Source organism: Arachis duranensis, chromosome 4 (genome assembly GCF_000817695.3).
Source record: "Arachis duranensis cultivar V14167 chromosome 4, aradu.V14167.gnm2.J7QH, whole genome shotgun sequence".
In the NCBI taxonomy this organism is placed as follows: domain Eukaryota; kingdom Viridiplantae; phylum Streptophyta; class Magnoliopsida; order Fabales; family Fabaceae; genus Arachis; species Arachis duranensis.
This window is the reverse complement of record NC_029775.3, coordinates 67529907-67540813: the sequence shown is the minus strand read 5'-3', so window position 1 is coordinate 67540813 and position 10907 is coordinate 67529907.

Below are 10907 nucleotides of genomic sequence, written 5' to 3'. Positions count from 1 at the left end.
ATCATCAACCTAAAAAAAAGAAAATAACATAGATAAATAAAAATTGGGTTGCCTCCCAATAAGCGCTTCTTTAATGTCAATAGCTTGACAGTGAGATCTCATGGAGCTTCACAGATATTCAAAGCATTGTTGGGACCTCCCAACACCAAACTTAAAGTTTGAATGTCGGGGTTCAACACCAAACTTAGAGTTTGGTTGTGCAACACCAAACTTAGAGTTTGACTATGGGGGCTTTATTTTACTCTGCATTGAGAGAAGCTTTTCTTGCTTCCTCTCCATGGTTACAGAAGGAGATCCTTGAGTTTTAAACACAAGGTAGTCCTCATTCAATTGAAGGATCAACTCTCCTCTCTCCACATCAATCACAGCTTTTGCTGTGGCTAGGAAGGGTCTTCCAAGGATGATAAATTCATCCTCATCCTTCCTAGTGTCTAGAATTATGAAATCAGCAGGGATGTAAAGTCCTTTGACCTTTACTAGCACGTCCTCTACCTGTCTATAAGCCTTTTTCATGGATTTGTCTGCCATCTCTAATGAGAATTTGGCAGTTTGTACCTCAAAGATTCCCATTTTCTCCATTACAGAGAGTGGCATTAAGTTTATGCCCGACTCCAGGTCACACAGAGCCTTCTCAAAGGTCATTGTGCCTATGGTACAGGGAATTAAGAATTTTCCAGGATCCTATTTCTTTTGAGGTAATGTCTGCCTAACCAAGTCATTCAGTTCATTGGTGAGCAAGAGGGGTTCATCCACCCAAGTCTCATTACCAAATAACTTGGCATTCAGCTTCATGATTGCTCCAAGGTACTTGGTAACTTGCACTTCAGTAATATCTCCATCCTTTTGAGAGGAGGAATACTCATCAGAGCTCATGAATGGAAGATGTAGGTTCAATGAAATCTCTATGGTCTCTAGATGAGCCTCAGATTCCTTTGGTTCTTCAATTGGGAACTCCTTTTTATCCAGAGGACGTCCCAAGAGGTTTTTCTCACTGGGATTCACGTCCTCCTCCTTCTCTGTGCATTCGACCACACCAAGTAAGGTTATGGCCTTGCACTCTCTTTTTGGGTTCTCTTCTGTATTGCTTGGGAGAGTACTAGGAGGAGTTTCAGTGACTTTTTTACTTAGCTGGCCCACTTGTGCCTCCAAATTTCTAATGGAGGACCTTATTTCATTCATGAAACTTAGAGTGGCCTTAGATAGATCAGAGACTATATTTGCTAAGCTAGAAGGGCTCTGCTCAGAATTCTCTGTCAGTTGCTGAGAAGATGATGGAAAAGGCTTGCTATTGCTAAACCTGTTTCTTCCACTATTATTAAAGCCTTGTTGAGGCTTTTGTTGATCCTTCCATGAGAAATTTGGATGATTTCTCCATGAAGGATTATAGGTATTTTCATAGGCTTCACCCATGTAATTCACCTCTACCATTGCAAGGTTCTCAAGATCACAAGCTTCTTCTTCAGAAGATGCTTCTTTAGTACTGGTGGATGCATTTTACAATCCATTCAGACTCTGAAAAATCATATTGAGTTGCTGAGTCAACATTTTGTTCTGAGCCAATATGGCATTCAGAGCATCAATTTCAAGAACTCTCTTCTTCTGAGGCGTCCCGTTACTCACAAGATTCCTTTCAGAGGTGTACATGAACTGTTATTTGCACCCATTTCAATGAGTTCCTAAGCTTTTGCAGGTGTTTTCTTTAGGTGAATAGATCCACCTGCAAAATGGTCCAATGACATCTTAGACAATTCAGACAAACCATCATAGAATATATCTAGTATGGTCCATTCTGAGAGCATGTCAGAAGGACACTTTTTGGTCAGTTGCTTGTATCTTTCCTAAGCTTCATAGAGGGATTCACCTTCTTTTTGTCTGAAGGTTTGAACATCCACTCTAAGCTCGCTCAGCTTTTGAGGAGGAAAAAACTTGGCTAAGAAAGCCATGACCATCTTATCCCAAGAGTTCAGGCTATCTTTAAGTTGAGAGTCCAACCATATTCTAGCTCTGCCTCTTACAGTAAAAGGGAAAAGCATAAGCCTGTAGACCTCGGGATCAACCCCATTGGTCTTAATAGTATCACAGATCTGCAAGAATTCAGTTAAGAACTGAAAAGGATCTTCTGATGGAAGTCCATAAAGCTTGCAATTCTGTTGCATCAGAGAAACTAATTGAGGCTTTAGCTCAAAATTGTTTGCTCCAATACCAGGGATTGAGATGCTTCTTCCTTGGAAGTTGATATTTGGTGCAGTAAAGTCACCAAGCATCTTCCTTGCATTGTTATTGGGTTCGGCGATGTCTACTTCTTTTTCAAAATTCTTTGTAAGGTTTTCTCTGGATTGTTGTGCTTTAGCTTCTCTTAGCTTCTTCTTCAGAGTCCTTTCAGGTTCAGGATCTGCTTCAACAAGAATGTTCTTATCCTTGCTCCTGCTCATATGAAAAAGAAGAGAACAGAAAAAGAGAGAAATCCTCTATGTCACAGTATAGAAATTCCTTTATGTGAGTAGAAGAAGAAAATAATAGAAGAAGGAGAAAATTCGAACACAAAGAGAGAAGAGAAGAGGGTTCGAATTATGAGTAGAAGAGAAGTTTTAGTAGATAAATAAATAAATAAAAGGAGATGAGAGGGAGAAAATTTCAAAAATTAATTTTAAGAAAAGGAAATTATTTTTTTTTATTTTAATTTTAAGTTAAAATTCAAAAATTAAGAGAAGAAATAAAATTAAAATTTGAAACAATTAGTTAAATAAAAAAAGAATTTTGAAAAAGAGGGTGAGGAATTTTCAAAAATTAGAGAGAGAAAAGTAGTTAGGTGGTTTTGAAAAAGATAAGAAATAGTAAAACAAACAAAAAGTCAATTAGTTAGTTGAAAAAGATTTGAAAATGAATTTTGAAAAGATAAGAAGTTAGAAAAGATATTGAAATTGATTTTGAAAAAGATACGATTTGAAAAAGATATGTTTGAAAAGGTATGATTAAAAAGATATTATTAAAAAGATATGATTGAAATTTATTTTGAAAAAGATTTGAAAAAGAAATTTAGAAAGATTTGATTTTGAAATTTAAAGTTAATGACTTAACAAGAAAGTAATAAACTTCAAATTTTTGGATCAATCACATTAATTGTTAGTAAAGTTTTCGAAAATTATGAAATAAAGATAAGAAAAAGATTTTGAAAATCAATTTTTAAAAAATTTTCGAAAATAATAAAAAAAAGAAAAAGATTTAATTTTGGAAAAAGATTTTGAAAAGATAGGATTTTTGAAATTGAAATCTTGACTTGACTAACAAGAAACAACTTATTTTAAAAAATTTTGACTAAGTCAACCCAAAGATTTCGAAAATTTATGAGACAAATAAGGGAAAGATATTCTTTTATTTTTGAATTTTTAATGAGGAGAGAGAAAAAGAAAAGATAACATTTTTGTGTTTTTCTCTTCTTTTTTTTTAGTTAACAGCAAGATTGACACAAGACATGAAAAATTAAGATCAAAACACATAATGCATGCAAGAACACTTTGAATGTCAAGATGAACACCAAGAACACTTTGAAGATCAAGATGAACATCAAGACTTATTTCTGAAAAATTTTCAAGACAAGAAAAACATGCAAGACACTAAACTTAGAAATTTTTAATGCTTAGACTCAATAATTCAAAAATGCATATGAAAAACAACAAAAGACACAAAACAAGAAAATGTGAAGATCAAACAAGAAGACTTGTCAAGAACAACTTGAAGATAATGAAGAATGCAATGCATGAATTTTTCGAAAAATGCACAAATTTTGAAAACATGCAATTGACACCAAACTAAAACTTGACTCTAGACTCAAACAAGAAACACAAAAATATTTTTGATTTTTATGATTTTATAAATTTTTTTGGATTTTTCAAAAATTATTTTTAGAAAAATGAAAAAAAGAAAAAAATTTTAAAAGATTTTTGAAAACTTTTTGAAAACAAAATAAAGGTTGAAATAAGAAGAAAATTACCTAATCTAAGCAACAAGATGAACTGTCAGTTATCCAAACTCGAACAATCCCCAGCAACGGCGCCAAAAACTTGGTGCACGAAATTGTGATACACAATGGCGCTAACAACTTGGTACGCACAATTGTAATCTCACTTCTTTTTCACAACTTCACACAACTAAACAGCAAGTGCACTGGGTCGTCCAAGTAATAAACCTTACGTGAGTAAGGGTCGATCCTACGGAGATTGTCGGCTTGAAGCAAGCTATGGTCACCTTGTAAATCTCAGTCAGGCGGATTCAAATGGTTATGAAGTTTTGATAATTAAAAGATAAATAAAACATAAAATAAAATAGAGATACTTATGTAATTCATTGGTGGGAATTTTAGATAAGCGTATGGAGATGCGTAGTTCCTTTTGAATCTCTGCTTTCCTATTGCCTTCATCCAATCCTTCATACTCCTTTCTATGGCAAGCTGTTTGTAGGGCAATCACCGTTGTCAATCGCTACTTCCTGTCCTCTAAGTGAAAATGGTCCTCTACGATTTCCCGCATGGCTAATCAGCTGTTGGTTCTTGATCGTGTACGAATAGGATTTACTATCCTTTTGTGTCTGTCACCATGCCCTACAGTCGCAAGTTTGAAGCTCGTCACAGTCATCCCATCCCAGATCCTACTCGGAATACCACAGACAAGGTTTAGACTTTCCGGATCTCAAGAATGCTGCCAATAGATTCTAGCTTATACCACGAAGACTCTGATCTCATGGAATGGAAGTCTCTATTGTCAGGAGAGGCAACCATGCGTCGTGGACCAGGAATCCAAGAGATACACACTCTAGCTTTCGCAGGTAGAACGGAAGTGGTTGTCAATCACGCGTTCATAAGTGAGAATGGTGATGAGTGTCACATAATAATCACATTCGTCATGTTCTTGTGTGCGAATGAATATCTTAGAATAAGAATAAGCATGAATTGAATAGAAAATAGTAGTACTTTGCATTAATACTCGAGGAACAGCAGAGTTCCACACCTTAATCTATGGTGTGTAGAAACTCCACCGTTGAAAATACATAAGTGATAATGGTTCAGGCATGGCCGAATGGGTAGCCCCCATAAAGGTCTAAGATAACATAAAACTGATCAAAGATCCCTAGTACAATAGTAAAAAGTTCTATTTATACTAAACTAGTTACTAGGGTTACAGGAATAGGTAAATGATGCAGAAATCCACTTCCGGGCCCACTTGGTGTGTGCTTGGGCTGAGCATTGAGGCTTTCATGTGTTGAGGTCTTCCTTGGAGTTAAACGCCAGTTTGTAACTTGTTTTTGGCATTTAACTCTGCTTTGCAACTTGTTTCTGGTGTTTAACGCCAGAGTAGGGTAGAAAGCTGGCGTTAAATGCCAGTTTGCATCGTTTAAATTCGGGCAAAGTATGCACTATTATATATTGCGGGAAAGCCCTGGATGTCTACTTTTCAACGCAGTTGAGAGCGTTTCATTTGGACTTCTGTAGCTCCAAAAATTCTATTTCGACTGCAGGGAGGTCAAAATCCAACAGCATCTGCAGTCCTTCTTCAGCCTCTAAATCAGATTTTTGCTCAGGTCCCTCAATTTCAGCCAGAAAATATTTGAAATCACAGAAAAACACACAAACTCATAGTAAAGTTCAGAAATGTGAATTTTGCTTAAAAACTAATAAAAATATACTAAAAAGTAACTAAATCATACTAAAAACTATGTAAAAACAATGCCAAAAAGTGTATAAATTATCCGCTCATCAATAATAGTCTATACTTTCTATCAGAATAGAAGGCCCAAAACTGGCATCCAATGCCAGCTTCTTGCCCCAATCCAGGTGTCCAGTGCCCAAAGGAAGAGACCGGCGTCGAAACGCCCAAAACGAACTCCCCATCTAGCGTTCAATGCCCTAGAAGCCTCATATCACGTGGATCTCATCAAAACCCAGCCCAAACACTCACCAAGTGGGCCCCAAAAGTGAAGTTTAGCACTAAAAAGACTGTTTTACCCTTCTTATGTAATCCTTAGTCATTAGTTTAGTATTTAAGGGATATTTTACATAATCATAGGGAGGACTTTCTGCCATATTTCATTTTTCACATTGTACTTTCTATCAGTATGAGTTTCTAAATCTCTTAGGCTAAGGGGAGGAGCCCTGCTGAGTTTTATGGATTAATAAAAGTACTACTGTTCTTTCTCAATTTGTGTTTGATTCTCTATTCTAGGATGTATCTTCGTTCTTCATCAATATAAATGTGTTGAACTGGTATAAGGTTATCACATTCTACATGGGTTCAGGGTGAGTCTTTCATCGGACAATAATGAACAACCAGCTTGATTATACATCTCTTAGACGGCTAATCCAAGACTTTGTTGGGGACTTCTCGAGACACCAATTTAGCCGAAGTATGGGGAGATTAGGGTCTCTGTGGTAGAGGCTAGAACCAAAGGCACAACATCCTCTAATCTGGAAGATTCGACCTTGTCTGTGGCATTTTGAGTAGGATCACCAAGGAGAATGAATTGCAGAAGCTTCACCTTCAATCAGAATGGATCCGCACTAACCTTGGGGTTCAGATCTGGAGGAGTATTGGCGGCTGCTCAAACCAGCGTCAATCACATACAGCCTGCCGTAAAAGAAATCATTCACAATAGAAGAAGACAGTAATACCATAGTTAATCCAGAAGGATAAAGCATCTCCAAGACTTAACCATCTTCTTATCACTGCTTATAATCAAACCTAGTAATTCCATTTTTATTCTTTTTATGCAATCACAAATATACCTACATCTTCTATTCACCTAACTAAGATATGCAAGATAACCAAAGGTTGCTTCAAACCACAATCTACGTGGGATCGACCCTGAATCGCTCAGGTATTACTTGGATGACCTAGTGCACTTGCTGGTTCAGTTGTACAAAGTGTGGGGATTCGTGCACCAGCTACTATGTAGGCAACGACTGAGGCCATTGGTCAGCAAGGAGATAATTGAAGATTGCAAGGAGATAAAGATTGGAGGTTATGCTAGAGGAAATCATTACGTATCACTTGTCTGTCGCACAATCCATGCATACCCGTGTTTCACGTGTGCGTGTCGCCTAACCACAAAGAAACTATGGCAAATTATATATTGTTACGAAGCCTCGAACGTTAGCTTTGCAACACGACTAGAACCACCTCATTTGGATCTCTGTAGCTCAAGTTATGATCGATTGAGTGCGAAGAGGTCAAGGATTAAAAATAGTGAATTAAAGGCCAAAGAAGCATGTTTTCAATCATAGCACAAAATCAGGAAGGAAAGTGTAAAACATGCGGATTCTGTGACTAAGTGTGAGATTAGTGGATAAAATCCACTCAATTAAGTATAAGATGTACCACGAAATAGTGGTCAATCAACAAGCAAGATATTAAGTTTCGTGTTGTGATGCGTCTGCATCTTTAGCATTTTTCCTTCTTGATTTCAATTGATTTATTAAGAATTTTTGTTGAATACTCACTGAATTTAAGGTTAGAATGCTTTACAAGGAAAACAGAAAAAAATATAACAGAAAGGAGGATGGAGAGCAACAAATAGAAAGTTCTATGTGACAAATAGTGACAAGTAGAATGCTTTCTGCGAAGGACAATAATCTCATTGGAAGGAGAAGGTGAAGGGCATATAATGTGAACTCCATCACGTACTACGTGAGGGAAGAAAAGACATCTTTGCGTACGCACACATGTGTGCGTACATGTAACACCCTACCACACAAAGCTTTACGCTTAAGCCGTAAAACTGAGGTGGTGTGGTATTACGACCTCTAAAATAAAATATACATACATAATATAATTGAAAGAATATAATATAAGAGGAGCCTTGAAGGTTGGTTAAGCAATAATGTGAAAGATAAAAGCTCAACTCTCAAGATAATGTTTACTTGCATATGAAGAAAAGTAAAGAAATATATCTACCCCTTCTTCTCCCTATTCTGACATTTTCCTATGAAAAAGATTTCAAAGAATCAAAAATCCCTACAAAAGCCTGCCCCATTCAAATGAATGAGCAGCTTTTGCAGCATTGTCAAAAAGAAATTAAAGATCTTTTGGATAAAGGATTAATTCGTCCTAGCAAGAGTCCTTGGTCCTGCTTTGCTTTTTATGTTAATAAACAAGCTGAGATAGAACGAGGAACTCCTAGACCCGTTATCAATTACAAACCTTTGAACCAAGCTTTGCAATGGATTCGTTATCCTATCCCAAACAAAAAGGATTTTCTTAATAGATTAAACTCCGCAAACATTTTTTCAAAATTTGATATGAAATCCAGTTTTTGGCAAATCCAAATCACAGAATCAGACCGATATAAAACAGCATTTACAATTCCATTCGGTTAATATGAATGGAATGTAATGCCTTTTGGTCTAAAAAATGCCCCTTTTGAATTTCAAAAAATTATGAACGACATCTTCAACCCATATTCAAACTTTGCAATCATTTATATTGATGATGTCTTAATATTTTCCCAAACTTTAGATGAACATTTTAAGCATGTTAAAACTTTTATGTGCATCATCCAAAAAAATGGTCTTGCTATCTCTAAATCAAAAATTGCTCTTTTCCAAACAAAAATTTGTTTTCTTGGTCATATGATTTTCCAAGGAACTATAACTCCTATTGAAAGATCGATTTTGTTTGCAGAAAAGTTTTCAGATTATATCCGTGATAAACCTCAACTCCAAAGGTTCCTAGGATGTCTCAATTATGTTTCAGATTTCATCCCAAATCTTAACAATCTCATTAAGCCTCTCCATGATAGGCTTAAGAAAAATCCTCCACCATGGACAGACAAACATTCTGATATTATCAGATTTTTTAAAACCAAAGTCTACAATCTTACTTGTCTTTACCTACCTATTCCTCATGCATTCAAGATAGTGGAAACAGATGCATCAGATTTAGGATATGGGGGTATCCTAAAACAAAAATTGCATGATAAAGAATGTATCATTGCATTTACTTCCAAACATTGGAATAGCACTCAACAAAACTATTCCACAATCAAAAAAAGAAAATTTAGCCATAGTTTTATGCATTACAAAATTTCAATCAGACTTACTCAATAAAAAATTTTTAGTCCAATTTGATTGTAAATGCCAAAGAAGTGTTACAAAATGATGTTAAAAACCTCGCATCAAAACAAATTTTTGCTAGATGGCAAGCCATTTTAAGTGTTTTTTATTTTGATATTGAGCACATCAAGGGTAACTCAAGCTCTCTCCCTGACTTTCTCACACGTAAATATTTGTAGGGAGACAAGCAAGGATACGACAATGCCTAAAAAGGCAACTTTAGCCTCTGCTAGAGGCAGAGGCGTTCGCCTAGTCCTACCTGGGCCAATCAGAAAATCAGGATCTAGCACCCCAACTGGGTCATCCCCCCAACAACCTACCCAACAATCCTCCAAAAGCCTAGCCCAACAACCAATCGAACCAGCAATCAATCAATCCAAACAAACTAAGGTAGATTACACCTTTCCAATCGAAACCCTCCTGGCTCTACAGGACCAAGGCCTTACAAAACTTAACAAAAAAAACTTGGGTTGACATTTGCAGTGAGTCAGATGAAGAAATTGACTTAACACAAATGATATCCCAAATAGCCAACCAAGAAATATTCATACAAAAACCCAAAGAAAAGGCTATCATCCAAACACCCCAAACATTCTCAATTACCACCAAAACACAAAAGGCCCAAACTAATTACAAGCCTACAAATAAAACCTCAAATATTATCCATATGGAGCCTGAATTCTGGGACAGCTCACCAAACAGAGTAATCCCAAAGATTTTTCCCACCGGATTCCACTTCAGGCCATTGGCACCCAATAAAACCCGCCAATTTTATGAATTCATCCTAATAGATACTGACTCAGTAGCTATTAAATATTACAAAGACAAAACCAATCCTGATCTTATAACCCATTCAACCATCTAAATCCTCAAAATTTTGTCCCCAAAGCAATTTGGGAACAATCTAAATAAAATTAAAAATTTTTTCTCAAAATTATGACCCAATAGGTTTTAATTATTGGGATTACATGGAGGCCTGGACTAGAGTATTTTGGTTGTAAAATACTTAGCACATACATTCATGGTTAATATATTTTAAAAGAAAAATCAATTATATTTTTCCAAATTGGTTCTATCAATGATGGGACTTCTTTGAGACAATCCCAGAAATTCTACCCTCACCTACGGATGAAGGGTATACACTTTTTCAATCAAAATTTAACAGTCAGGAAACATGTGTTCCTGTAATGTTAAAATTATTTTCAACTTTTTCATTGGCATGGGTATTCTCATGGCAATACAAATATGCAAAACCAGACCACCCAAAATCATTTCCAATCCTACAAAGGCATGTTTATGTCAAATGGTGGCCTCAATTTGATTTATCAATGGCCTATCCAGAAAAGGTCAGAGAATGGTTCAAATCCAATCCAGATAGTCAAAAGATTTCGGATCCAGAAATGGCTTTGTTTCTCAATCAAAAAGCCCAAATTGCTGCAGCCCTCGCAGGAGCTCAATCAAAAGAAACTCTAGCAAAACATCTTCAGTAAAGCATGCAAATAATCAAAGAAGATAAAAAACACAAAGAAGATCCTACTTCGTCAGCAGAATCTTCAAGCAGTTATAACTAGAATGAAGACGACTGCTTTGGAATTGACTTAGGAGAGGATTAGTCTTTAATCTCGAGATTTATGTAATCACAAAATTCATAATCATGTCAACTTGTACTGTAGAAATAGTACCGGTCATTTTCACCTGTACTGTAAAAACAGTAGAATCTTCAATTATAAAAGGAGGCCTCGTTCTCATTGTGAGGCACTCTTCAGTTTTACAAACATAGAGAGAAGTTAGTAAGAGAAATTCTGAG